The sequence below is a fragment of the Procambarus clarkii genome, chromosome 31 (genome assembly GCF_040958095.1).
Source record: "Procambarus clarkii isolate CNS0578487 chromosome 31, FALCON_Pclarkii_2.0, whole genome shotgun sequence".
Taxonomy (NCBI): domain Eukaryota; kingdom Metazoa; phylum Arthropoda; class Malacostraca; order Decapoda; family Cambaridae; genus Procambarus; species Procambarus clarkii.
Window position 1 is genome coordinate 31,469,342 of NC_091180.1, and position 23,552 is coordinate 31,492,893.

The window sequence follows — 23,552 nt, forward strand, 5'->3', positions numbered from 1 at the left end:
TTTTGTTCTGTTTTGTCGAGGACCGGAAGTCTGTATGTGGGTTAGGCTTGTATCGAAGTCTACATTGATTTCCTCCCTTCGTTCGTTTCCCACGGTAGATCGAACCACCCCCCCCCCCCTCTTTAGGTCGAACTACTGACCTCTCTCACAGGATGCAACTCCACAACATAGCTCCCGGGTACCTATTTACTGCTAGGCGAGCAGAGACATTAGGTGAAAGGAAACTGACCCCAACTACATCTGTCCCATCCAGGAATCGAACCCGGAATCGGCGATTGTGAGTCGAGAAGGAAGCCAGCTGTACTACCAGACCCCGAATAACTTGCCAAACTCCCCACAGTAACCCACCACAACCTACCTTGACCGATGAGAATGACGTAACCCCAGAGCCAAGAGGAGTGCCGGGTGATCTGTGGGGCTGTGGGGTCCAGGGCGGGATCTTCCTTATCGCTTGCCTCCTTTCGTACCCTTCACCATCCAGGGATGAGAAACGTGGCACTATAGAAGTGTGTGGCTGCTTTATACGGTATAGGCACGATATTCTTAGCGTGTGTTTTAATTGTATAGCAGACATATATCTGATCACCTCAGTGGCTTCTACACTAAGCCTACACAATCCCATACACAATGCGTATGTGATTGTGTGGTGTTGGGTCTGGTGGACCAAACTCTCACACGTCAAGCCTGGCCTCGGGCCGGGCTTGGGGAGTAGAACAACTCTCAGAACCCCATCAATCAGGTACGTGATTGTGTGGCTTGAAGGGGATGGGAAGGGGGGGGATTGTGTGGTAGGAGGGAGATTGTTTGAAGGTGTGGCTTGAGGGAGTGAGTGAGGGACTCACCTGGATGCAGTGAGGTAGCGACAGAGAACTGCCACAGCTGTCACCACCAGCAACCCAGCCAGCACCCCTCCCCACACCTGAAAAAAAACACTCCTATACATGCATACAACACACCTGAAGCTTTCCCAGCAGCATCGCGCATCACATACACTCCTAGACATGCACATGTGCACGCAGGTATTGTGGGAGCGAACCTCACCGAGTAAGTGTGGACTCTGTGCAGCATCATGATGTAACACACACTGTCACTGGAAACGGGGGACCTACCAGAAATATGGAAGACTGCTAATGTAGTACCAATATACAAAAAGGGTGACAGACAAGAGGCACTGAACTACAGGCCAGTGTCCTTAACTTGTATACCATGCAAGGTGATGGAGAAGATTGTGAGAAAAAACCTAGTAACACATCTGGAGAGAAGAGACTTCGTGACAACCCATCAACATGGGTTCAGGGAGGGTAAATCTTGCCTTACAGGATTGATAGAATTCTACGATCAGGTGACAAAGATTAAACAAGAAAGAGAAGGGTGGGCGGACTGCATTTTTTTTGGACTGTCGGAAAGCCTTTGACACAGTACCCTATAAAAGGTTGATGCATAAGCTGGAGAAACAGGCAGGAGTAACTGGTAGGGCGCTCCAGTGGATAAGGGAGTACCTAAACAATAGGAAGCAGAGAGTTACGGTGAGGGGTGAGACCTCAGACTGGCGTGAAGTCACCAGTGGAGTTCCACAGGCCTCTGTACTTGGACCGATCCTGTTTCTGATATACGTAAATGATCTCCCAGAGGGTATAGACTCATTCCTCTCAATGTTTGCTGACGACGCCAAAATTATGAGAAGGATTAAGACAGAGGAGGACAGCTTGAGGCTTCAAGAAGACCTGGACAAGCTGCAGGAATGGTCGAACAAATGGCTGTTAGAGTTTAATCCAAGCAAATGTAATGTAATGAAGATAGGGGTAGGAAGCAGGAGACCAGATACAAGGTATCACTTGGGAGATGAAATACTTCAAGAGTCCGAGAGAGAGAAAGACCTGGGGGTTGATATCACGCCAGACCTGTCCCCTGATGCTCACATCAAGAGGATAACAGCAGCAGCATATGCCAGGTTGGCTAACATAAGAACGGCCTTTAGAAACTTGTGTAAGGAATCTTTCAGAACATTATATACCACATATGTCAGACCAATCCTGGAGTATGCAGCACCAGCATGGAGTCCATATCTAGTCAAGCATAAGACTAAAATGTACGATACATGGAAAAATGGAAAAGGTTCAAAGGTTTGCCACCAGACTAGTACCCGAGCTGAGAGGTATGAGCTACGAGGAGAGACTACGGGAATTAAACCTCACTTCGTTGGAAGACAGAAGAGTTAGGGGGAACATGATCACCACATTCAAGATCCTCAAGGGAATTGACAGGGTTGATAAAGACAGGCTGTTTAACACAAGGGGCACACGCACTAGGGGACACAGGTGGAAACTGAGTACCCAAATGAGCCACAGAGATATTAGAAAGAACTTTTTTAGTGTCAGAGTGGTTGACAAATGGAATGCATTAGGCAGTGATGTGGTGGAGGCTGACTCCATACACAGTTTCAAGTGTAGATATGATAGAGCCCAATAGGCTTAGGAACCTGTACACCTGTTGATTGACAGTTGAGAGGCGGGACCAAAGAGCCAGAGCTCAACCCCCGCAAGCACAACTAGGTGAGTACAACTAGGTAAGTACTGAATTGGATGAGAAACGGAATTGGAAGAAATGTGAAATGAATGGAAATCATTGTGGGAAGGATGGAAATATAAAGAAACAATGTTACGAATTGGGATTAATTCTTACTTACACTAATTAATACTTACACGTTAGGTCGAACTACTGACCTCTCTTCTAGGATGCAATCCCACAACATAACCCGTGAGCTATGTTGAGGGGTGAAGCTAAGCTCATCTTATCTTATTAAGCTCATCTTATTCATTCCTTTTTATTATTATTATTATTATTATTTTCTACCACAGACGTGGCCAGACATTTACAATGCTAACCAGCATATATACATTTTCTTCTGTCCTCCATGGACAGGGTTAGAGATGTGTTAAACATATAGTTCATTCCTTAATTTGTTTACATCCGATGTAAATCTCCACACCCCACAACTGCTTACGTTCGAACATTCATTGAACAGTGCTTTGTTCACTCCCAATGTGTAAAAGTACCAATGGAAATGCTTCACTCACGAACTGTAAATAAATTAACTAACCGCCAATATATCGAAAACACCAAACGTCACCTACCCCCAGGCCTAGCTATGAACAACAGTATAACATAAATTGAGTTGATAGAAAATAATTTTTTTACTTGCTACACTACACAGCAGTCGACTAAGGCGCTTCTGGGATTATCCAGGACGCAGGTTCGAATCCTCATCACAAATTCTTGTGGATTTGTTCATGATTATTTTTTTTTTATTACGAACGAATGTTTGAAGAATATACCGGCCCATCGGCCACATGTGCAACATAATGTCAGTGTGTCAGAGAAACAGCAGAGTGCAAAAAGAATGCAACAGAGTACCGTAGGAAGGGGCAACAGAGTACCGTAGGAAGGGGCAACAGAGTACCGTAGGAAGGGGCAACAGAGTACCGTAGGAAGGGGCAACAGAGTACCGTAGGAAGGGGCAACAGAGTACCGTAGGAAGGGGCAACAGAGTACCGTAGGAAGGGGCAACAGAGTACCGTAGGAAGGGGCAACAGAGTACCGTAGGGGGGGGGCAACAGAGTACCGTAGGGGGGGGGGGCAACAGAGTACCGTAGGGAAGCAACAGAGTACCGTAGGGAAGCAACAGAGTACCGTAGGGGGGGCAACAGAGTACCGTAGGGGGGGCAACAGAGTACCGTAGGGGGGGCAACAGAGTACCGTAGGGGGGGGCAACAGAGTACCGTAGGGGGGGCAACAGAGTACCGTAGGGGGGGCAACAAAGTACCGTAGGGGGGCAACAGAGTACCGTAGGGGGGGGCAACAGAGTACCTAAGGGGGGGGGGCAACAGAGTACCGTAGGGGGGGGGCAACAGAGTACCGTAGGGGGGGGGCAACAGAGTACCGTAGGAAGGGGCAACAGAGTACCGTAGGGGGGGGGCAACAGAGTACCTAAGGGGGGGGGCAACAGAGTACCTAAGGGGGGGGGCAACAGAGTACCGTAGGGGGGGGGCAACAGAGTACCGTAGGAAGGGGCAACAGAGTACCGTAGGAAGGGGCAACAGAGTACCGTAGGAAGGGGCAACAGAGTACCGTAGGGGGGGGGCAACAGAGTACCGTAGGGGGGGCAACAGAGTACCGTAGGGGGGGAACAGAGTACCGTAGGGGGGGGGGAAACAGAGTACCGTAGGGGGGGGGGGGAAACAGAGTACCGTAGGGGGGGGGCAACAGAGTACCGTAGGGGGGGCAACAGAGTACCGTAGGGGGGGCAACAGAGTACCGTAGGAAGGGGCAACAGAGTACCGTAGGGGGGGGCAACAGAGTACCGTAGGAAGGGACAACAGAGTACCGTAGGAAGGGACAACAGAGTACCGTAGGGGGGGCAACAGAGTACCGTAGGGGGGGCAACAGAGTACCGTAGGGGGGGCAACAGAGTACCGTAGGAAGGGGCAACAGAGTACCGTAGGGGGGGGCAACAGAGTACCGTAGGAAGGGACAACAGAGTACCGTAGGAAGGGACAACAGAGTACCGTAGGGGGGGCAACAGAGTACCGTAGGGGGGGCAACAGAGTACCGTAGGGGGGGCAACAGAGTACCGTAGGGGGGCAACAGTACCGTAGGGGGGCAACAGAGTACCGTAGGGGGGCAACAGAGTACCGTAGGGGGGTGCAACAGAGTACCGTAGGGGGGGGCAACAGAGTACCGTAGGGGGGGCAACAGAGTACTGTAGGGTGCAACAGAGTACCGTAGGGGGGGGGCAACAGAGTACCGTAGGGGGGGGGGCAACAGAGTACCGTAGGGGGGGGGGCAACAGAGTACCGTAGGGGGGGGGGGCAACAGAGTACCGTAGGGGGGGGGGCAACAGAGTACCGTAGGGGGGGGGCAACAGAGTACCGTAGGGGGGGCAACAGAGTACCGTAGGGGGGGGCAACAGAGTACCGTAGGGGGGGGCAACAGAGTACCGTAGGGGGGCAACAGAGTACCGTAGGGGGGGGGGCAACAGAGTACCGTAGGGGGGGGCAACAGAGTACCGTAGGGGGGGGGCAACAGAGTACCGTAGGGGGGGGCAACAGAGTACCGTAGGGGGGGCAACAGAGTACCGTAGGGTGCAACAGAGTACCGTAGAGTGTGTACTTAATTGTCCTTCAAGTGCAGCATGAAGCGCCAGCCTCTCACCGCAAGTTTGAAGGGCTTGGTAAAGCCGAGGAGATCTGGAGACAGGAGCGGACGACGGTACAGGACAGCATGGTCGGTGGACAGGATCGGTACGCTGAAATCTGCTACCGTCGACCTGGACAGCGTCACGCCGAAGGGTCCTACTGCCATGTCCACCTCCTGTGGTCACGGGGTGAGACAGGAGCCAGATTCACGAAGCAGTTACGCAAGCACTTGCGAACCTGTCCATCTTTTCTCAATCTTTGGCGGCTTTGTTTAGATTAGTTCGTGCATCATATTAAAATGTATTTCGTTGTTATACGATGATGGTGGAAATTATTGAATTATGGTTAAGGTAACAGCTGTGAACATTGAAGACTCGATGATATTCATGTGTAGTTTCTGATTTTGAATTTAACGACTATAATTTTAAAATCATTGATAAATGAAGCTTCTAATTCTAAGCCTTGAATATACAGTTTATAAATACATATTTACGTGGTATGACTTTCGGATAAATATTTACCGTAAATGTGTAAAAATGTGAACGTACAAAAAGATTTATGAATAATTTCAATGTGTGCCTCTGGGTGTATTCATCGCATATATTGAAATTTTCCTTTATGGGAACTAATAATAATTAAAACAAAGATGTTGAGGGGCAGGTCAGTCGAGACTAACCTTCCTCTCCAGCTGCCCCATCATGCCGAACCACGACCCGTTGGGGAGCGGCGCCCCCCACAAGCCGTCAGGAGGCTGGACGAACTGGTAACTACACGGAGAGACGGTAGAGTTCCATTATTATCGTCGCTTTGATAAGCTACAGAGGTTCTTGTCCACTAAACCGATGATATCTGTTCTATTGATATCTGAGTACAGCTGCAAGCTCTATTGATGTTAAAAGTTTTTAAAGATTAATTTATTAACGTAATGGTAAAATATAGATTAGGCTATCTCCACACGGAAAAATAATTACACTAATTTTCCATTTTTATTTATTAACATCTTTATTGACAAAACTAATTACAATTTTGCCTAATCTGAGGATTTTGATAGTCTTATTAAAGTGAGGATAATGCTGATACTAATTTTCCAAGCCAACGATCAAGACGCTGAAACCTGAGGGCAGTGAATACCTCAAGATATCACAAGTAACTTTATTAACTACCTACATGTTATCATAAACTTCAAACCCTGAACGGAACCACTGAAGGAATGTTATCAGTGATAGTTATTAATATGTAGTTATTATCAGTGTTATTTAGATTAATAATTTAATGATAAATTATTATAAGTATAGACTTCGGTATAAGCCTAACATGCACCGTATATATAGCCTGGCTTCCTGTCCTCCCAACACAATGAATTATAATTATATTAAAACGGCGGGTAGGGTCAGCGGCGTAGGAACACTCTAGGAACCTTGGCCTTCAAGAAAAAACCAAGTGGTTATTTATCTATTCAAATCTCTTGAGAGTGACGGTCTGGCTTCATGCAGGTCGGCGTTCAATCCCCGACTGTCCAAGTGGTTGGACACCATTCTTTCCCCCCGTCCCATCCGAAATCCTTATCCTGACCCCTTCCCAGTGCTATATAGTCGAATTGGCTTGGTGCTTTCCCCTCATAGAGCTTAACTGAAGTTTACTGGTAGGTGAACAGATGCATCGGCTGAAAGGAAACGTGCTTATTGGCCACTCTCCTACCGCGTGTATCAACTCCGGGATCCTGGGTTGGGAGCCGGCTTCTTGTCTCCATCGAGGCCATTAGAGATGATGGCCCACAGGTAAATTCATGTAAACATTGACCTGAACATGTGTTAGTGTGTGCAACTAGGAATATAAGAGACTCCCCTTAAGCCGTAAAGTATACAGACTTTCTGAATGCCGGACTGACTCAAAGAAAACGAGTTAAACTAAAGGGCAAACATTTACATTATATCAACCGGAATTTACCTGAGAGCCGGTAACACACTAGTGGCCTCGATGAAGACAGGAAGCCGACGGCTTGTCAAAGGTCCCCCACGCCCATTTGTCTTTGACTTTTTCAAGCTGGATTTTAAAGTTTAGTAGAGTTTTGGCATTGACGGCTTCGGAGGGTAAGCGGTTCAATGGGTTTATTCCCCTGTGGGTGAAATAGCATCTCCTGTTTTCAGTCCTACATTGTGGCTTGTTGAACTTGAAATAGTTATTCCTTGTCTGCGTTACGTCTGACCTTTTAAAGAATGATCTTCAATTTTGAGGATCAACATCCTCCAAAATTGTTCAGTATTTTGAACGTTTCGATGAGCTCAGCCCTATCATGTGTGGTTTGCAGTGTTGTTAGCCCTGTGGCCCCCTCAACCTGTCCTTGTATGAGAGATGAATTTGTTCTGGAGTTATTTTTGTTGCCAGGGGTTGAACTTTCTCACGTGCATGTATATCTTTCTGAAGAAGAGGTCTCCATGCCTGGATGCAATAATCCAGGAGCGGACGCACCAGAGATTTAGAGAATTGAATGACTAACTTCTTTTCCTTAAAGTCAAAGGCACGCTTGATTATTTATTCCAAGGGTTTGGTTAGCTTTTAGTTTTTAATGCCGCTCCAACTTGTGAATCCATCAATGAATGATATACTAAGGTACTTTTCTTCGTAGTCTTCAAACCCATGTTCGTTGATTTTTCAAGATTGTTCTCCGAGATGTTGGTTGATTCCCTCCCATTGGATTCTCTCTGTGAGCTTGTAGATGTGTGACATCAAGCTGATTGACATCAGCTTGATGTCAATCAGCTTGAAGTCAGAACAATAATACTCGAAAATTTGTACTATTTAGTTGCCTATTCAAGTTCCAACCATCTATACACTGTTTAGCTTTAATTGATTTGTTTCTAGAGTTTTGCTGGTAAAGAAGTTAATGTTTTTTTCTATATAAAAAACGTAAAGCGCGAGATTAAGCGAATCTAGGATCACAAACGAAAGGATTAGAAATTTTCAGACGTGTGATCAGGATCACCCTATCGTGTGATCATAATATTTTAAGATGGATTACAGATGTAGAAATCCGCGTAAAGGTCCAGCATGATGACATACATCAGTGTTTTTCCGAATTTATTTATTTTGTTTTCTTGCGACTCTCGGCAAGAATTATATATTGTAATGCGTGCCAGTAGTCCTACATTTAATACTTCAGATGCAAACTGTGAATTATTTTCTTTTATTTACTCCTGAGACAAGATAAATGCATATATGTGGATAAAACTTACTCAATTAAATTACATATTTATATTTTCATTAATATGAAAATATGAAAATAAACCTTTTGCACGAAATTCTAGCAAAAAAAAAGGTAAACAATACTTAAACAAAAATTTAATTTAATAAAAATGACTTGTTTGTTTGTTCGATATTAGTTGATTCCAATTTGGAACACAAGTTTCATGCATATCTGGTGCAGTGTTGAGCTGCTTTCTATCATTAGTTTTTAGTGAAGTTAACGTGGAAAATCCTAATTCACATGAATTAGTAAAAGGTAATCATATCAAGATATTCCTTTTACATCAAAGTTGAAATTCTCCTTTTAACCTTAATCGAAAATGATGACAAATTTGAATTGCTGAAAATGGTTCTTCAGTGTAAATAAACTACTAAGATGCAGCAATTCATCATCAATCACCTGGCAACAAGCGTACCATCACTCTCATCAATTGCCATGATGAGTAATGAGTGCGAATGAGATTGTCGCTCTCACTTGCTTATTTATTGTGGATTTTTCTTATTACACGTTTTATTTATTTTGCCACCCACGAATGGGCCGGGACCCGCAGTTTTAAAAACTAGACTACTCTGCACGAGGCTATCGAGGAATGAGAAGAATTGCCAAACACCACCTGGAGGGAGATAAAGGCAAAGAAGCATAATGAGAAAATGTAAAAAAAGTAATCAATGAATTTGTTGAAATGTGTGCTAAGGAGGAGAGAGAGAGGAAACGAGAACGAGAACTAGGTGGATGATGCAAGCAGTAAAAAGAACTCATTAATAACTAAGTGCAAGCTCTGGAGAATGTATTAATACACAAACAACAACATAGATTATGAGACATATAGAACGGCTTTAAATTCAGCGACTCGTTGGGGGGGGGGGGGGGAATAGGATAATTCAGTTTTTTTACGCACCAGAATCCTAGTTTCTTCTGGATGATCTTGAAGATCTCCACACAGGAGCCTGTGTAGTCCGGATACAGCCCTGTCACATAGGGCGGCCACTGTGGGGGTAGTAAAAGTTACTCTCTCACTACTCTAATGTTCAATAGTTCATTGTGTATTGTAGCAACTCTAACCCTGCATACAGATACAACTCTGTACAGACGAGAATATATATATCTGCTGGTTTATCTTGTAAAGACACAACAATAACGTATGGTTTCAGGCGATGAGTCACAATAACGTGGCTAAAGTATGTTGACCAGACCACACACTAGAAGTTGAAGGGACGACGACGTTTCGGTCCGTCCCGGACCATTCTCAAGTCGATTGTCGATTGTGTATTCACAATCGACTTGAGAATGGTCCAGGACGGACCGAAACGTCGTCGTCCCTTCACCTTCAAGTGTGTGGTCTGGTCATCAATAACGTATGGTTGAATGATCAGTAGATGCCCTAGAAAGTAAACTAAAAATATGAGAAATCTCTAGGATGCGCTGTTTCCGATCTGAGTATACCTACACTACAATTTGGGGTGGGCGGGGAGTCACTAGCTGACATAGGTGTTGCGTGACACTAAGGACGTGGATTCAGGGAATGAGTACGGGTGATTTGTGAGTAATTAATGACTGCTGGAGCACCAGAGGTCACCGTCCTCTACAGCACAGTTACATGGTCACCTCTGCAATGGCCACCAAGAGGCAGCGGTCAGTTGGCGCCCTTGGAGCGAGTCTGGAGCCGTTCATTCCGCCTCTGGCGTTCACCTCAGACTTTCGACAAAGGCGGCGTCAAGCCTGGTCCCAGGAGAAAAGTTAAGCCACAGGAGGGTGGAAATAGCCTAAGCTACTCTGTAAGCCAGTCAGGCGAGCTTGACGGGTAGAGAAGAATGGCTGGCTGCAAATGGAGCACCCGGAGTTCCAGGACACATATATATATGCCTGTCGCCTGCCTCCAAACTTCTACCAGAAAATATTTTCTATAGAAAAATATCACGCCTCTTTCTCGTTATTTGATATCAGAGTTAACCTATAAACTCTATCCTCCGCCGAGTTTCAGTTGGCAATATTTTGACATTAATTAACTTATGAATTTTAGAAGCGTGAAAAACTAACTAGAAAATATAAGATTATTTTCCGGTGATGTTCCATTGGTTTATTCGAACCTTAATCTATTGAGACAGTTTTTTTGGGTGCTCCGGTGTTCAGTCCGTCCGTCCGTTCCCCAACGTCAATAAACTGTCGTACTAAAGTGCCCTTATCCTAATCCACCAGAGGACCCAAAACCGAAAATGGGACAGTATGACAATTTCGCGAGCAGCTTCAGTTTTCTAGTACGTCAATTTTTGGCCTTGGAGTAATACGTCAAAATGCGACGTTCTATTAGGAGGACAGGTTGCAGTGTGCTTCAGTATCTTTCGGCCAGCTGCTCTACTCGGTATAAACCAATAGACTAAAGCTCTAGAACTCTGTAACTACCAGTAATTAATAATGGCTCACTAAACCATGCTTGCTCTTCTCTACTGTTTTCTGTCGCTTAATTGTTTCTACATTATATATTGAACGTTTTTTCATTTCGGGAAATTTGAGCAGTTACAATTATTTCAGTAATCTGAAGGGTGGAAGAAGTCTTTTATATAAATCATGTCTGATGATGAGAAAATACTTTTTTAGTGTTGATGTCTTTAATTTTAAACGCGGTTCCCATTTTTCTCGATCTCTTGCTCCTTCCCAACCACTTGGGGGTGGACGGTAGAGCGACGGTCTCGCTTCATGCAGGTCGGAGTTTAATTCCCGACCATCTGAGTGGTTGGGCGCCATTTCTTCCCTCCGTCCCATCCAGTCACTAAAAGAATATCAATGTGTTTCTACTGTCACTTTACTAGGAGTGCCACTCCTCCACCATCTCCCCCCCCCTCCCCGTTAGGGGGTCTGATGGCTGAGTGGACAGCGCTCGGGATTTGTAGTCCTAAGGTTCAGGGTTCGATCCCCAGCGGAGGCGAAACAAATGGGCAGAGTTTCTCTCGCCCTGATGCCCTATTCATCTAGTAGGTTCACCTAGCAGTAAATAGGTACCTGTGAGTTAGCTGATATGAGCTGCTTCCTGTGGGGTGTGTAACAAAAAAAGCCTGGTGAAGGACCGGGCCGCGGGGACGCTACGCCCCGAAATCATATCGAGATAACATCTCAAGATAACCATGTATCTGAATCTTTTCTTTCCTTATTATTTAGTATCCCCCTGGAAAAATTGCATCAGAGAACATATAATTTTAGTTTCCACTATTACAACTACCTCTGGTTCTTTCTCCTTCCGTTTGATTACTCTGAAAATCATCTAGAGTACAATTCTTTGGACAACTCGGAGAAGAGTATAAAAGTCATTCAGAGAAGACCTTGCAGATTCTTCCTGAATACACTTTTGAGTATTTTCAAAATGCAATGTCATTCCCTGATATTCCTAAATGACTTGGCACCCAGTTGATAAGTATCCGACGGCCTTGACGTTTGAGTGTGTGTGGTGGGATGGAGGGTGTCAGTTAAGGGTTCGTGTTGACAGGTTTCAGCGGCAGTTCTCAAATCTGCAAGCATGATAATGTGTTGTCAGCGAACAGCAAGAGGCTGTTTCAAAGCTTATTCAGTGATTAACATCAGTGTGTGTAAAGCTGAGCATCTGTTTGAGATTCTGGTGCTGGTGGTGGCAACCTGGTGCTGGTGGTGGGAACTGGGTGCTGGTGGTGGCAACCTGGTGCTGGTGGTGGGAACTGGGTGCTGGTGGTGGCAATCTGGTGCTGGTGGTGGCAATCTGGTGCTAGTGGTCTGCTGGTGGTGGCAACCTGGTGCTGGTAGTCTGCTGGTGGTGGGAATTGAGTGCTGGTGGTGGCAACCTGGTGCTGGTGGTGGGAATTGAGTGCTGGTGGTGGCAACCTTGGTGTTGGTAGTCTGCTGTAGGTGGCAACTGGGTGCTGGTGGCGGCAACATACTAAGCGAGCGGTGAAGCTGTCAGTCGCTCCCAGACGCTCTAAGGGACACGTTGCTACTCTGTGCTCTCTCTCTCAATACTAACTCGCCCCCATACCAGTGTTATCAGTCCTCGCCGCTTAAAAGTAAACATATAATCGGTTGTGACAGCAAGTTGACATACAACAACAAGATAAATTGTGAAATAAGTGTATATTTGCTGTGTTAGAAAATATTATCCTCCAGTAAGCTGGTGTTTTAACACATCTCTACGGCAGTTTTGTCTTCTCTCTCCTCAAGGTAAGCTGTAAGTTGCTCTATTAACTCTCTTTTCTATCATTTATGTCTTAAGAAAGCTTAGGATACGTTGTTTAAACGTCAGTAAGGCTTGCCGTCTTGGGTTTGATACCGGCGAACTATCGAAGGAATATTTAAGATTATTCAGGTTTTGTGAGACTGGTATAGCCGCATGCGGGTCCTGGTAAGCCGCCGCGACTGGTTCCAAGAGCCTACGGGTGGGTAGGTGAGTGTGTGTGCAGTGACTGTGTAACTGTGACAGACTGGCTCCATCTATCCCTCATAGGAGGGATAGTCAAGCTGGGATGGGAAGGGGAGGGCCCCGTCCATCGATCGTTCTGTGGGGGAAGGGTCTGCCTTTTCTACATGTGATAGGGCCAGTTTCCCCCCAGAGGTACAATGACACTTGCATTATAACTGAGCCTTAAAGATCCCCGGGTTTTTCTCCCCAATGCTCAGCAGGCAAGAGATATGTTGACAAGAGATATCTTGTCTTGTTACTTTCTTACCCAGGCCTGAGTAATGCCCGAAACGCTGTGCGTACTAGTGGCTTTAGGTATTGTATGTACTAGCTCTTATCTTTAAATCCAACATTATGTTTGTAACTCATCTTCAATGTATGTATCTTTACCTGAATAAAAAATTTAATCTAAATCTAATCTCAGTCCTCACAGTCTCTTCCACTAGGCCTACACGGCTCTGCCCACTTTACACTACAAGTGGATGAAATTACAACTGAAAATCTTTGAATTGACTGAAGACACAGTACAATAGGTACATTGTGGGTTAAGATGACGGCTCGCTACAAAACTCTGCTTCCTTAGTACATATCTAAATGATGTTAATATGTAGACAGTTACAGAATGCAATGTAAGATTTTAAGGAAACCTAAAACTGCTTTTGATTTGTAATTATAACTTTTATGTGTGTATTGGGTTCTTTTGATTTGTAGTGTGATGATATAAGTGAGTTTGCTTCCACAAGGAGTGAGTGTGTTTCGAAAGTGACAAACTCGTTCCATACGTGGCAGCAACTGAAGTTAAGGAACAGGTTAGTTAGTGTGTGAAGACTAAGGGAAAGTGAGGGTTGGATTCCAATATTAAGTAAATCTCGTTTTGTGTAACCAGACGTTGATTCTTCGCTTGATTCAGAATATTTTAATGTTTTGTCTTAGATGGGGGAAACAATATGGTATAAACATTAAGTGCCCTTATCACTTTATATAATGTACTTGAATTGGAAAACATAAGAATAATGAAAACTCTCGTTACAAATGTACAAGAAATGTACAAATATATCATCCACAATGGCGCGTTTCTCCCTAAATTCAAGCCTAATGTCGAAATTTATTATAAATAGCTGGCAAGAATGGAAATAAATCAATGGTTCGATGTCTCTCCCACAGTGGTCATCATAGCATGGGTAAGGGAGCACAGTGGTCATCATAGCATGGGTAAAGGAGCACAGTGGTCATCATAGCATGGGTAAGGGAGCACAGTGGTCATCATAGCATGGGTAAGGGAGCACACAGTGGTCATCATAGCATGGGTAAGGGAGCACAGTGGTCATCATAGCATGGGTAAGGGAGCACAGTGGTCATCATAGCATGGGTAAGGGAGCACAGTGGTCATCATAGCATGGGTAAGGGAGCACAGTGGTCATCATAGCAAGGGTAAGGGAGCACAGTAGGCATCATAGCATGGGTAAGGGAGCACAGTGGTCATCATAGCATGGGTAAGGGAGCACAGTGGGCATCATAGCATGGGTAAGGGAGCACAGTAGGCATCATAGCATGGGTAAGGGAGCACAGTAGGCATCATAGCATGGGTAAGGGAGCACAGTGGTCATCATAGCATGGGTAAGGGAGCACAGTGGTCATCATAGCATGGGTAAGGGAGCACAGTGGTCATCATAGCATGGGTAAGGGGGCACAGTGGTCATCATAGCATGGGTAAGGGAGCACAGTAGGCATCATAGCATGGGTAAGGGGGCACAGTAGGCATCATAGCATGGGTAAGGGAGCACAGTGGTCATCATAGCATGGGTAAGGGGGCACAATAGGCATCATAGCATGGGTAAGGGGGCACAGTAGGCATCATAGCATGGGTAAGGGGGCACAGTAGGCATCATAGCATAGGTAAGGGAGCACAGTGGTCATCATAGCATGGGTAAGGGGGCACAATAGGCATCATAGCATGGGTAAGGGGGCACAATAGGCATCATAGCATGGGTAAGGGTGCACAGTAGGCATCATAGCATGGGTAAGGGTGCACAGTAGGCATCATAGCATGGGTAAGGGGGCACAGTAGGCATCATAGCATGGGTAAGGGAGCACAGTAGGCATCACAGCATGGGTAAGGGAGCACAGTGGGCATCATAGCAAGGGTAAGGGAGCACAGTGGGCATCATTGCATGGGTAAGGGAGCACAGTGGTCATCATAGCATGGGTAAGGGAGCACAGTGGTCATCATAGCATGGGTAAGGGAGCACAGTGGGTATCATAGCAAGGGTAAGGGAGCACAGTAAGCATCATAGCATGGGTAAGGGAGCACAGTGGTCATCATAGCATGGGTAAGGGAGCACAGTGGGCATCATAGCAAGGGTAAGGGAGCACAGTAGGCATCATAGCATGGGTAAGGGAGCACAGTAGGCATCATAGCATGGGTAAGGGAGCACAGTGGTCATCATAGCATGGGTAAGGGAGCACAGTAATTCAAAAACAAAAAAATTATTGAAAATAAATTTTGGATTTTTTGTTTCTTCAAAACGGCAAGTTAAGGGTCCTCTGGTAGGTTAGGAGGGGCAGGAAATTCTCCTAAAGTTTCACAACTCCCATGAATAATGTTAATTGAAAGTTTCCTCTGCTAACCTAATTGAGTAAGCTGGAGGACCCAAAACAGAAAACGGGACAGTACATCACTTTCGTGAGCCGATTTCATTTAAAGTTACGTCCGTTTTTGGGCATAGCAGCGAAAAGCGACGTAATTTTAAGAGGACGGGCTGCATATATTGCACCACGCGAGTCCGGACTCTACCTCTCCATTCATGTGTGGGGACAGAGCTTTTATGTCCCTAAACCCTGGGAGTCTAACTTTTTTGGTGTGCCTTTTATGTTGCTATTATTTCCACTGGAGTGGCCTTGTGTTGCCATATCCCAGGTCTGTGTTGCATTAAGGTGTCAAGGCTGTTGTTGTTCCATTGTGTGGGGTGTTACGCGAAGCCGAGGCTCCTAATGGTTTATTTTGACACCGGTGCAGCCTTGACAAGGTGGAGAGGATGTTTAATCTTTCTCGTTCCGGATGACAATTTGCGTGTGGAGTTTGGCTTCATACGTGTAAGTCTCTGAATGTTGCAAGGATTTGGCGAGTCCCGTCTGTTTGCATTCTGCATTAAATACAAAAAAATGCTTTAATAGCTAATATTTACCGATAAATAGATGTCTGTGCTTATAACGTACAGAAATAGTTGTACACAAAAATGGTCATTTTTGTACAATTGGAATGTTCCAAAAGCAATGACCAAAATATGGAGCAGTAACAATGCACCCTAACCAAACCTATCCTAGGCCTAATGAGCGATCCCAGGCCTAAAATGCCATTTTAGGCCCGAGTGTGCTGTGCTAGGCTTTAGAAAGGTTTTAGGTTGGTTGTGGCCTCTCATTCAAAATTACTACTGCAAAATGTAAACTATAGTTGGGTGCAACAGTCCATATTTGTACGTTCGACCAATACTTGCTACAGGTCTAGACATATATGGATGAGAGAGGTTGGGAGAATGCAGCAGCCGCCCACCAGAGGGTAAACATTAGGAAACTTGGCAACGTCTCTTAAGGTGGGTACCACCGGGGTCACCGCCCCCCCCCCATAAACTCCCCCCCCCCCCCCCCCCGGTCACTATTCACCCCCACCCACCCCTTTGTCACCATTCACTGCCACCACCTCTCCCTGTCACCATTTTTTCACACACAACCGTGTGTGTGTGTGTGTGTGTGTGTGTGTGTGTGTGTGTGTGTGTGTGTGTGTGTGTGTGTGTGTGTGTGTGTGTGTGTGTGTGTGTGTGTGTAAAAAATTGACAGTTGAGAGGCGGGCCGAAAGAGCAGAGCTCAACCCCCCGTAAGCACAACTAGGTAAATACATATATAGTATTGCGAAGATGGGACCCATTGTTACTCAGTTGTTGACTATAGAGCCTATTTATACACTTTTTCCGCTTTGGCTCTAAATCCTATAGTCGACAATAGAGTTTGACAATGGGGAGGTCTCCCGTAAGTGGGGTTCTTGCTCTAATCTATTCATGGAATGCCGCCAGGCATCACCATCCTCAAACACCATCATCATTATCATCAACACTGTCAAATGGCTTTGTGTTGATTCAATAATTACACCATTCTATTTTGACACTGGATAATTATAGCAACACAGTGAGGTTGAATCTATAATGCAGGTGACATTAGAAATAGAGACGAGGTTCTTTTCACAGACACGCCATTATTGTGAAAGATGGTGACACCATAAAGTATGATGGTCTACGTGATGCAATCCTTTCTCCCTCCTTGATTTATAACCCAACTACTTGGGCTGGACGGTAGAGCGACGGTCTCGCTTCATGCAGATCGGCGTTCAATCCCCCGACCGTCCACAAGTGGTTGGGCACCATTCCTTTCCCTCCGTCCCATCCCAAATCCTTATCCTGACCCCTTCCCAGTGTTATATAGTCGTAATGGCTTGGCGATTTCCTTTGATAATTTTCTTCTTGATTTATAACAAAAGGCCTTGTGCATGGGTTTATTCTGAGCTCATTCCTTAAAGAGTATCAAAGACTAACTGAGAACAGTGGTGTGGGCGGTCACCATCGCTGGGGATCGATCCCCATACTTCAGGATTACGAATCCCAGGCGCTGTCCACTCAGCCACCTAGGTAATTAAGTGGGGACAGTTATGGTGTTCGTGAGGATTGTGATGGCTGTGGAGGTAATGTACTCACCTAATTGTGGTTGCGGGGGTTGAGCTCCGGCTCTTTGGTCCCGCCTCTCAACTGTCAACAGGTAAAATGTGAACATCAATGTGTTGATGTGGCAGCGAGGACCAGACAGTAACTATAGACTGGGCTATGAGTACTCTTAATAAGGAAACATTTACCAACATTTAACAAGTGGTTTTATTTAACAACTATGGGGATACGAAGCCTAGCTCCTGATGCCGTGAATATTAGTTTTGTTTTATCTGTTCCATTGCAATATAAATCTCATATTCGAATACTTTGTCTAATGTAGCCTCATAGTTGTGTATAGAGGTGGCTTTTGCAACTCCTTCTTTCAATATATTCAGAGACCACGCACACAAAATACAGGTACAGGCCATGATCCGAATTTTCCCTGGAACACGACCCGACAACTCGTTTAACAACCAAGTACCTGTTCACTGCCGGGTGAAGAGAGGCTACAGTTAAGGATTAGCTCCCGGTCAATCCTCCCGGGCCAGGATACGAACCCAGGCATTCGCGAAGCGCAGGGCGAGTATCTTACCACTGCGCCACGGGGGACTGCAAAGTTAGCGGATAACAAAGTATATCCAGAGACACATTACACACAGAAATCACAATTGCGTGATGCATCAAATGAACAAGGCCACAAGGGCCGTGACGAGGATTCGAACCTGCGTTGTTTATATCCAGAGACTTCATCAGCAGCCATGGTAATACCCCCCCCCCCCCCCATAGCAGTTTAAGGGTTAAGCTTGCTCATATCCTGCCGCAGCTCGTTCCGCTCAGGTGAGATTTCACCTTTTAGAGATTACTACTTTCCCTTCCCATAGCTGGTGTTAACCCCCGCTAGTTTCATGCCGTGTTCACAACCAGGGCCCCAATTACCAGCCGCGGTGAATGCGGGCACCCGGTAGCAGTGTGAGAGCAGCGACACTCTTTTTGGAGGCTGCAACAGCAGCTGTTAATCAGAGCAGATCGTGGAGAGTTGACCCCTGATGACACACACACACCCTCACCTCCCAAGCCCAGGGGGTGGCTCACTCTCCCCACCCCCCCCCCCAACCTCCCCAAACCCCTCAAAGCTGCCGCTCCCTCCTCCTCTCCCTGCCCCATGGGGACTGACCCATCGCTCGTCCCTCCTCCCGCACTATCGATCCCATCATGACTCCCTATAGGGGAGGTCAAGAGCAGTCGTCAGAGATTGCAAGAGGATGTGAGAACGAGAATAATTTGAGAGGGTAGACTGTGTTAAATGGGTATGCCTGTGGTGTATGGAGGGGGGTTATATACCCCCCACAATATACCATATGGAGGGGTTATACACCCGCGGTGTACCATATGGAGAGGTGGGGTTGAGGGGAAATAGCATGGGGAGGGGGTAGGGTTCGAGGGAAGGAGAGGGGGAGGTTGATTGAGGGAAACTGAAAGTAGTTTTAAAGAAAATGGAGTTCGAGGAGAAAGGAGCATAAATAACGTAGAGTGAAAGTGTAGGAGGGGACGAGGGAGGAAGGGGTTGCTGCAGGGAGGGTGTTGCTGGGGGTGTTGTTGGGGGTGTGGATGGCAGGTGGGGGCCGGGTGTTGCTGGAGCGAGAGGAGTCGGTGGAGGGGCTGTTGTCCAAGAAGGTGAAAGTTTTGAAATCAGCGGCGTGGATCAGTGTGAGTGTCAGGGTAGAGGGGAGGAGGAGGAGAAGGGAAGGGGGAGAAGGCAAAGGTGAAGATAAGTTACTTTTGCTTGGATTAGAGAGGGGCAGTGATTGGCAGAACGAATCTAGCGGTGATTAGTTGCAAGTGACAGTAACTATTGTTTAGGGAGACAGCAGGATAAGTCAGAGACGGTGCACACGACATAGGGGGAGGGGGGGGGGGTCGGATAGAGGTTGATTGCGAGGGGTTTGGCGATTGGAAAGAGGTTGAGGACACGTTACGGGACCGTCACGCCCCGCGGGGCATTGCGTCGCGTTTGTCAACACCACCTGTGTCCGCGGGGCCGGCTGCGTCAGCCTTGGGGAGGGGTGGTTGCGTCACGCGACCGACGCAACCAACCCCTTCCCCCCCTCCCACAGCTCACTACCCCCACCACCTCCCCCCACAGTGCGTCATTACCCCCCCCCCCCTCTCCTATAAAGGAATGCCTAATAAGAACTGATGACTCACCACCACCTGAAAACCCTGATGTTCAAATACCATAAACACAGCTTCAACAGCAGTCAACTTTGCTTGCTGATCCACTTAGCTGTTCCCCACCGCCCCAGGCACCTTCGGTCAGGGCTCATTGCCCTCAAGCCGGCTCGACTCCTGCAGGAGGGCGAATTCCTGCACCAGACAATACTGGAGTTTTAATCCATCGTTCTGCAATGGTTCATTATTCTGTTCTCTATACGGTATATACGGGTATAATTCTATGTAACGCTAAGGTATAACTCTAAATATAGGATATTTATTAGTTGTCGCATTATGATAGAATTTGTTCAATATAACCGGCCTATGTAGCCCTGCTGATAGCTGAGGCTATCATCAGGGAAGTCTAAGTCTTGGACGGTATGCAGGAAAATTATGGACTCGGGGGAGGGGAGGGGGGTGAAAACGGGGGTGTATTGAGGGGAGGGGGGATGGACACAGGGTGTATTGAGGGGAGGGGGGATGGACACAGGGTGTATTGAGGGGAGGGGGGTGGACACAGGGTGTATTGAGGGAGGGGGGTGGACACAGGATGTATTGAGGGAGGGGGGGGTGGACACAGGGTGTATTGAGGGGAGGGGGGTGGACACAGGGTGTATTGAGGGAGGGGGGGTGGACACAGGGTGTATTGAGGGGAGGGGGGTGGACACAGGGTGTATTGAGGGAGGGAGGGGGGGGTGGACACAGGGTGTATTGAGGGGAGGGGGGATGGACACAGGGTGTATTGAGGGGGGGTGGACACAGGGTGTATTGAGGGGAGGGGGGGATGGACACAGGGTGTATTGAGGGGAGGGGGGTGGACACAGGGTGTACTGAGGGGAGGGGGGGTGGACACAGGGTGTATTGAGGGGAGGGGGGTGGACACAGGGTGTATTGAGGGGAGGGGGGTGGACACAGGGTGTATTGAGGGGAGGGAGGGTGGACACAGGGTGTATTGAGGGGAGGGGGGATGACACAGGGTGTATTGAGGGGAGGGGGGATGACACAGGGTGTATTGAGGGGAGGGGAGGATGGACACAGGGTGTATTGAGGGGAGGGGGGGATGGACACAGGGTGTATTGAGGGGAGGGGAGGACGGACACAGGGTGTATTGAGGGGAGGGGGGGTGGACACAGGGTGTATTGAAGGGAGGGGGGGTGGACGCAGGGTGTATCGAGGGGAGGGGGGGATGGACACAGGGTGTATTGAGGGGAGGGGGGATGGCACATTGTGTATTGAGGGGAGGGGGGATGGACACAGGGTGTATTGAGGGGAGGGGGGATGGACACAGGGTGTATTGAGGGGAGGGGGGATGGCACAGGGTGTATTGAGGGGAGGGGGGGGATGGACACAGGGTGTATTGAGGGGAGGGGGGGGGATGCACACAGGGTGTATTGAGGGGAGGGGAGGAAGGCACAGGGTGTATTGAGGGGAGGGGGGGTGGACACAGGGTGTATTGAGGGGAGGGGGGGATGGACACAGGGTGTATTGAGGGGAGGGGGGATGGCACAGGGTGTATTGAGGGGAGGGGGGATGGACACAGGGTGTATTGAGGGGAGGGGGGATGGACACAGGGTGTATTGAGGGGAGGGGGGGATGGACACAGGGTGTATTGAGGGGAGGGGGGATGGACACAGGGTGTATTGATGGGAGGGGGGATGGCACAGGGTGTATTGAGGGGAGGGGGGGATGGACGCAGGGTGTATTGAGGGGAGGGGGGATGGACACAGGGTGTATTGAGGGGAGGGGAGGAAGGCACAGGGTGTATTGAGGGGAGGGGGGGTGGACACAGGGTGTATTGAGGGGAGGGGGGTGGACACAGGGTGTATTGAGGGGAGGGGGGTGGACACAGGGTGTATTGAGGGGAGGGGGGTGGACAGAGGGTGTATTGAGGGGAGGGGGGGTGGACACAGGGTGTATTGAGGGGAGGGGGGGTGGACACAGGGTGTATTGAGGGGAGGGGGGTGGACACAGGGTGTATTGAGGGGAGGGGGGGTGGACACAGGGTGTATTGAGGGGAGGGGGGGTGGACACAGGGTGTAGGTAGTGGAACATCTGACCACCACAACCGCCATACCAGGTGAGGACGCTGAACCACCCAGTGTGGTGGTATTCCAATTTGCGGTCACACTGATTTTCCCCTGGCCTCCCCCCCCTTACCCCCTCTAGCCCCTCCCCCCCCCCCCACACACACACACATTTTAGAAAGAATTTGTTTCAGTGTCAGAGTAGTTGACAAATGGAATGCATTAGGAAGTGATGTGGTGGATGCTGGCTCCATACACAGTTTCAAGTGTAGATATGATCTTCTTCTTCTTGAGAATAGGCGCAGTTTGCATGAAGGGGTAACCCTCCCGATGACTGCACCAGGACAGATGTAAGGAGACGCGTTGACGGTCAGGAGGAGAAGAAAGTCAAAAGCGGTAGATGTGATGGGCCGTAGAGAGAGGAGTGGCGACGAAAACAGAGGCGAACGTTAGAGGGAGACTCCCCGCACCGGGGGGCGGGGCGTCGTGATCACGGTGGCAGCTGATCCATGCACGGCTTAGCAGCGTGCGCAAGACGGGAACTAATACTTCTCCGGAAACTTGTGTATCGGAAAGCGCAAGCAGTACGCTTCCCATATCACCCGCAGGTCAGCGGGCAGCCGGCCACCAGGCGGCGCCCTCGGCTGAGACATCCTATCTGGCACCCTATACACAAACTCCTTCACCCGCGACACCCAGACAGTGGACGAGCACCACGGGATCGGAAGCACCCGGGCATCCCGAGAAGGGCCCAACTCCGGACCCTCACAGGGCACGACCCCAGCAGACGGGACTAGGCAATCCCCAGACTGGAGCAAGGAAGGAGGGGATACAGCAGGGGACGCAGGCGCGGCACCGACCCCACCACCGGGCACAGGAGCCGAGGCCCTCTGGCGCACATCTTTCCGCAACATCACGACGAGGTCCCGATCAGCAGGGACAACCCCCCACTGCGGAGATCCAACAGCAGGAGACGCAGGAGGAGAGGCACAGGTAGCAACTTCGGAGCCCCTCACAGCACCACCATTCTCGGCGGGGGGCGCCAGATTACCATACTCCCCCACCTCCTCCCAAGGCACACCACGAAGGGGAGACACACTCCGAGCCCGCCGTGAACGCTTCGAGACAGGCCTCACCACACCACGCCCAGCAGGCCCCGCCGCAGGCACGGCCACCATCTTTACATCCACACAGGCCACACCCGCACCGTCCGAAGAGTCCACAGAGGCCACATCACCCACACTGTCCACATCATCCAGGGAAACAGCCTCAGAACACCGACGCGCACGCTTCTGCAAAGGGACGGAAAGAGCAGAACTACACTCACCAACACACACAGACACGGCAGGCACCTCCCCCTGCCGAAGCACCCCCTCTAAAACAGCAGAACCCGCGTCCCCGGGAGCCGGTATCACATCCACAGGCGGGGGCGGGACATGGACCTCCACCGAGACATCCTGCACTACACGCAGCTCAGGCGACGGCCCGACACCCACACACACCGGCTCAACAACCCCAGGGGCCATAGCAGTCACCTGACGTGTCGCCGTAGAACTCGCCCCAACAGGCGGAGCAGCAGACAGGCAATCAGGCGCCTCAGGCACAGCACCTACTCCATCCTCAGAACCGTCCGAACGTAACAAGGGCGGGAAATCCTCAGCACGAAAAACATGCACCCTACCAGTTGCACCCACGTCGCACGCCGCAGCCAGGTGACCCTCGTGACCACACCGATAACAGGTGCGCGGTTGACCCCGGTACAAGCAGCGG

General features: G+C 48.5%; 1 protein-coding gene across 1 annotated transcript in view; it reads left to right on the forward strand.

Moving 5' to 3' along the window:
• The first annotated feature begins 12,314 nt into the window (after positions 1-12,314).
• SelR (methionine sulfoxide reductase SelR) overlaps positions 12,315-23,552 on the forward strand; it is a 57,639-nt gene continuing 46,401 nt past the window's right edge. The window contains exon 1 of the mRNA XM_045743610.2: positions 12,315-12,618. The gene's annotated coding sequence lies outside the window, so the exon portion shown is untranslated. The remainder of the gene's footprint in view (positions 12,619-23,552) is intronic.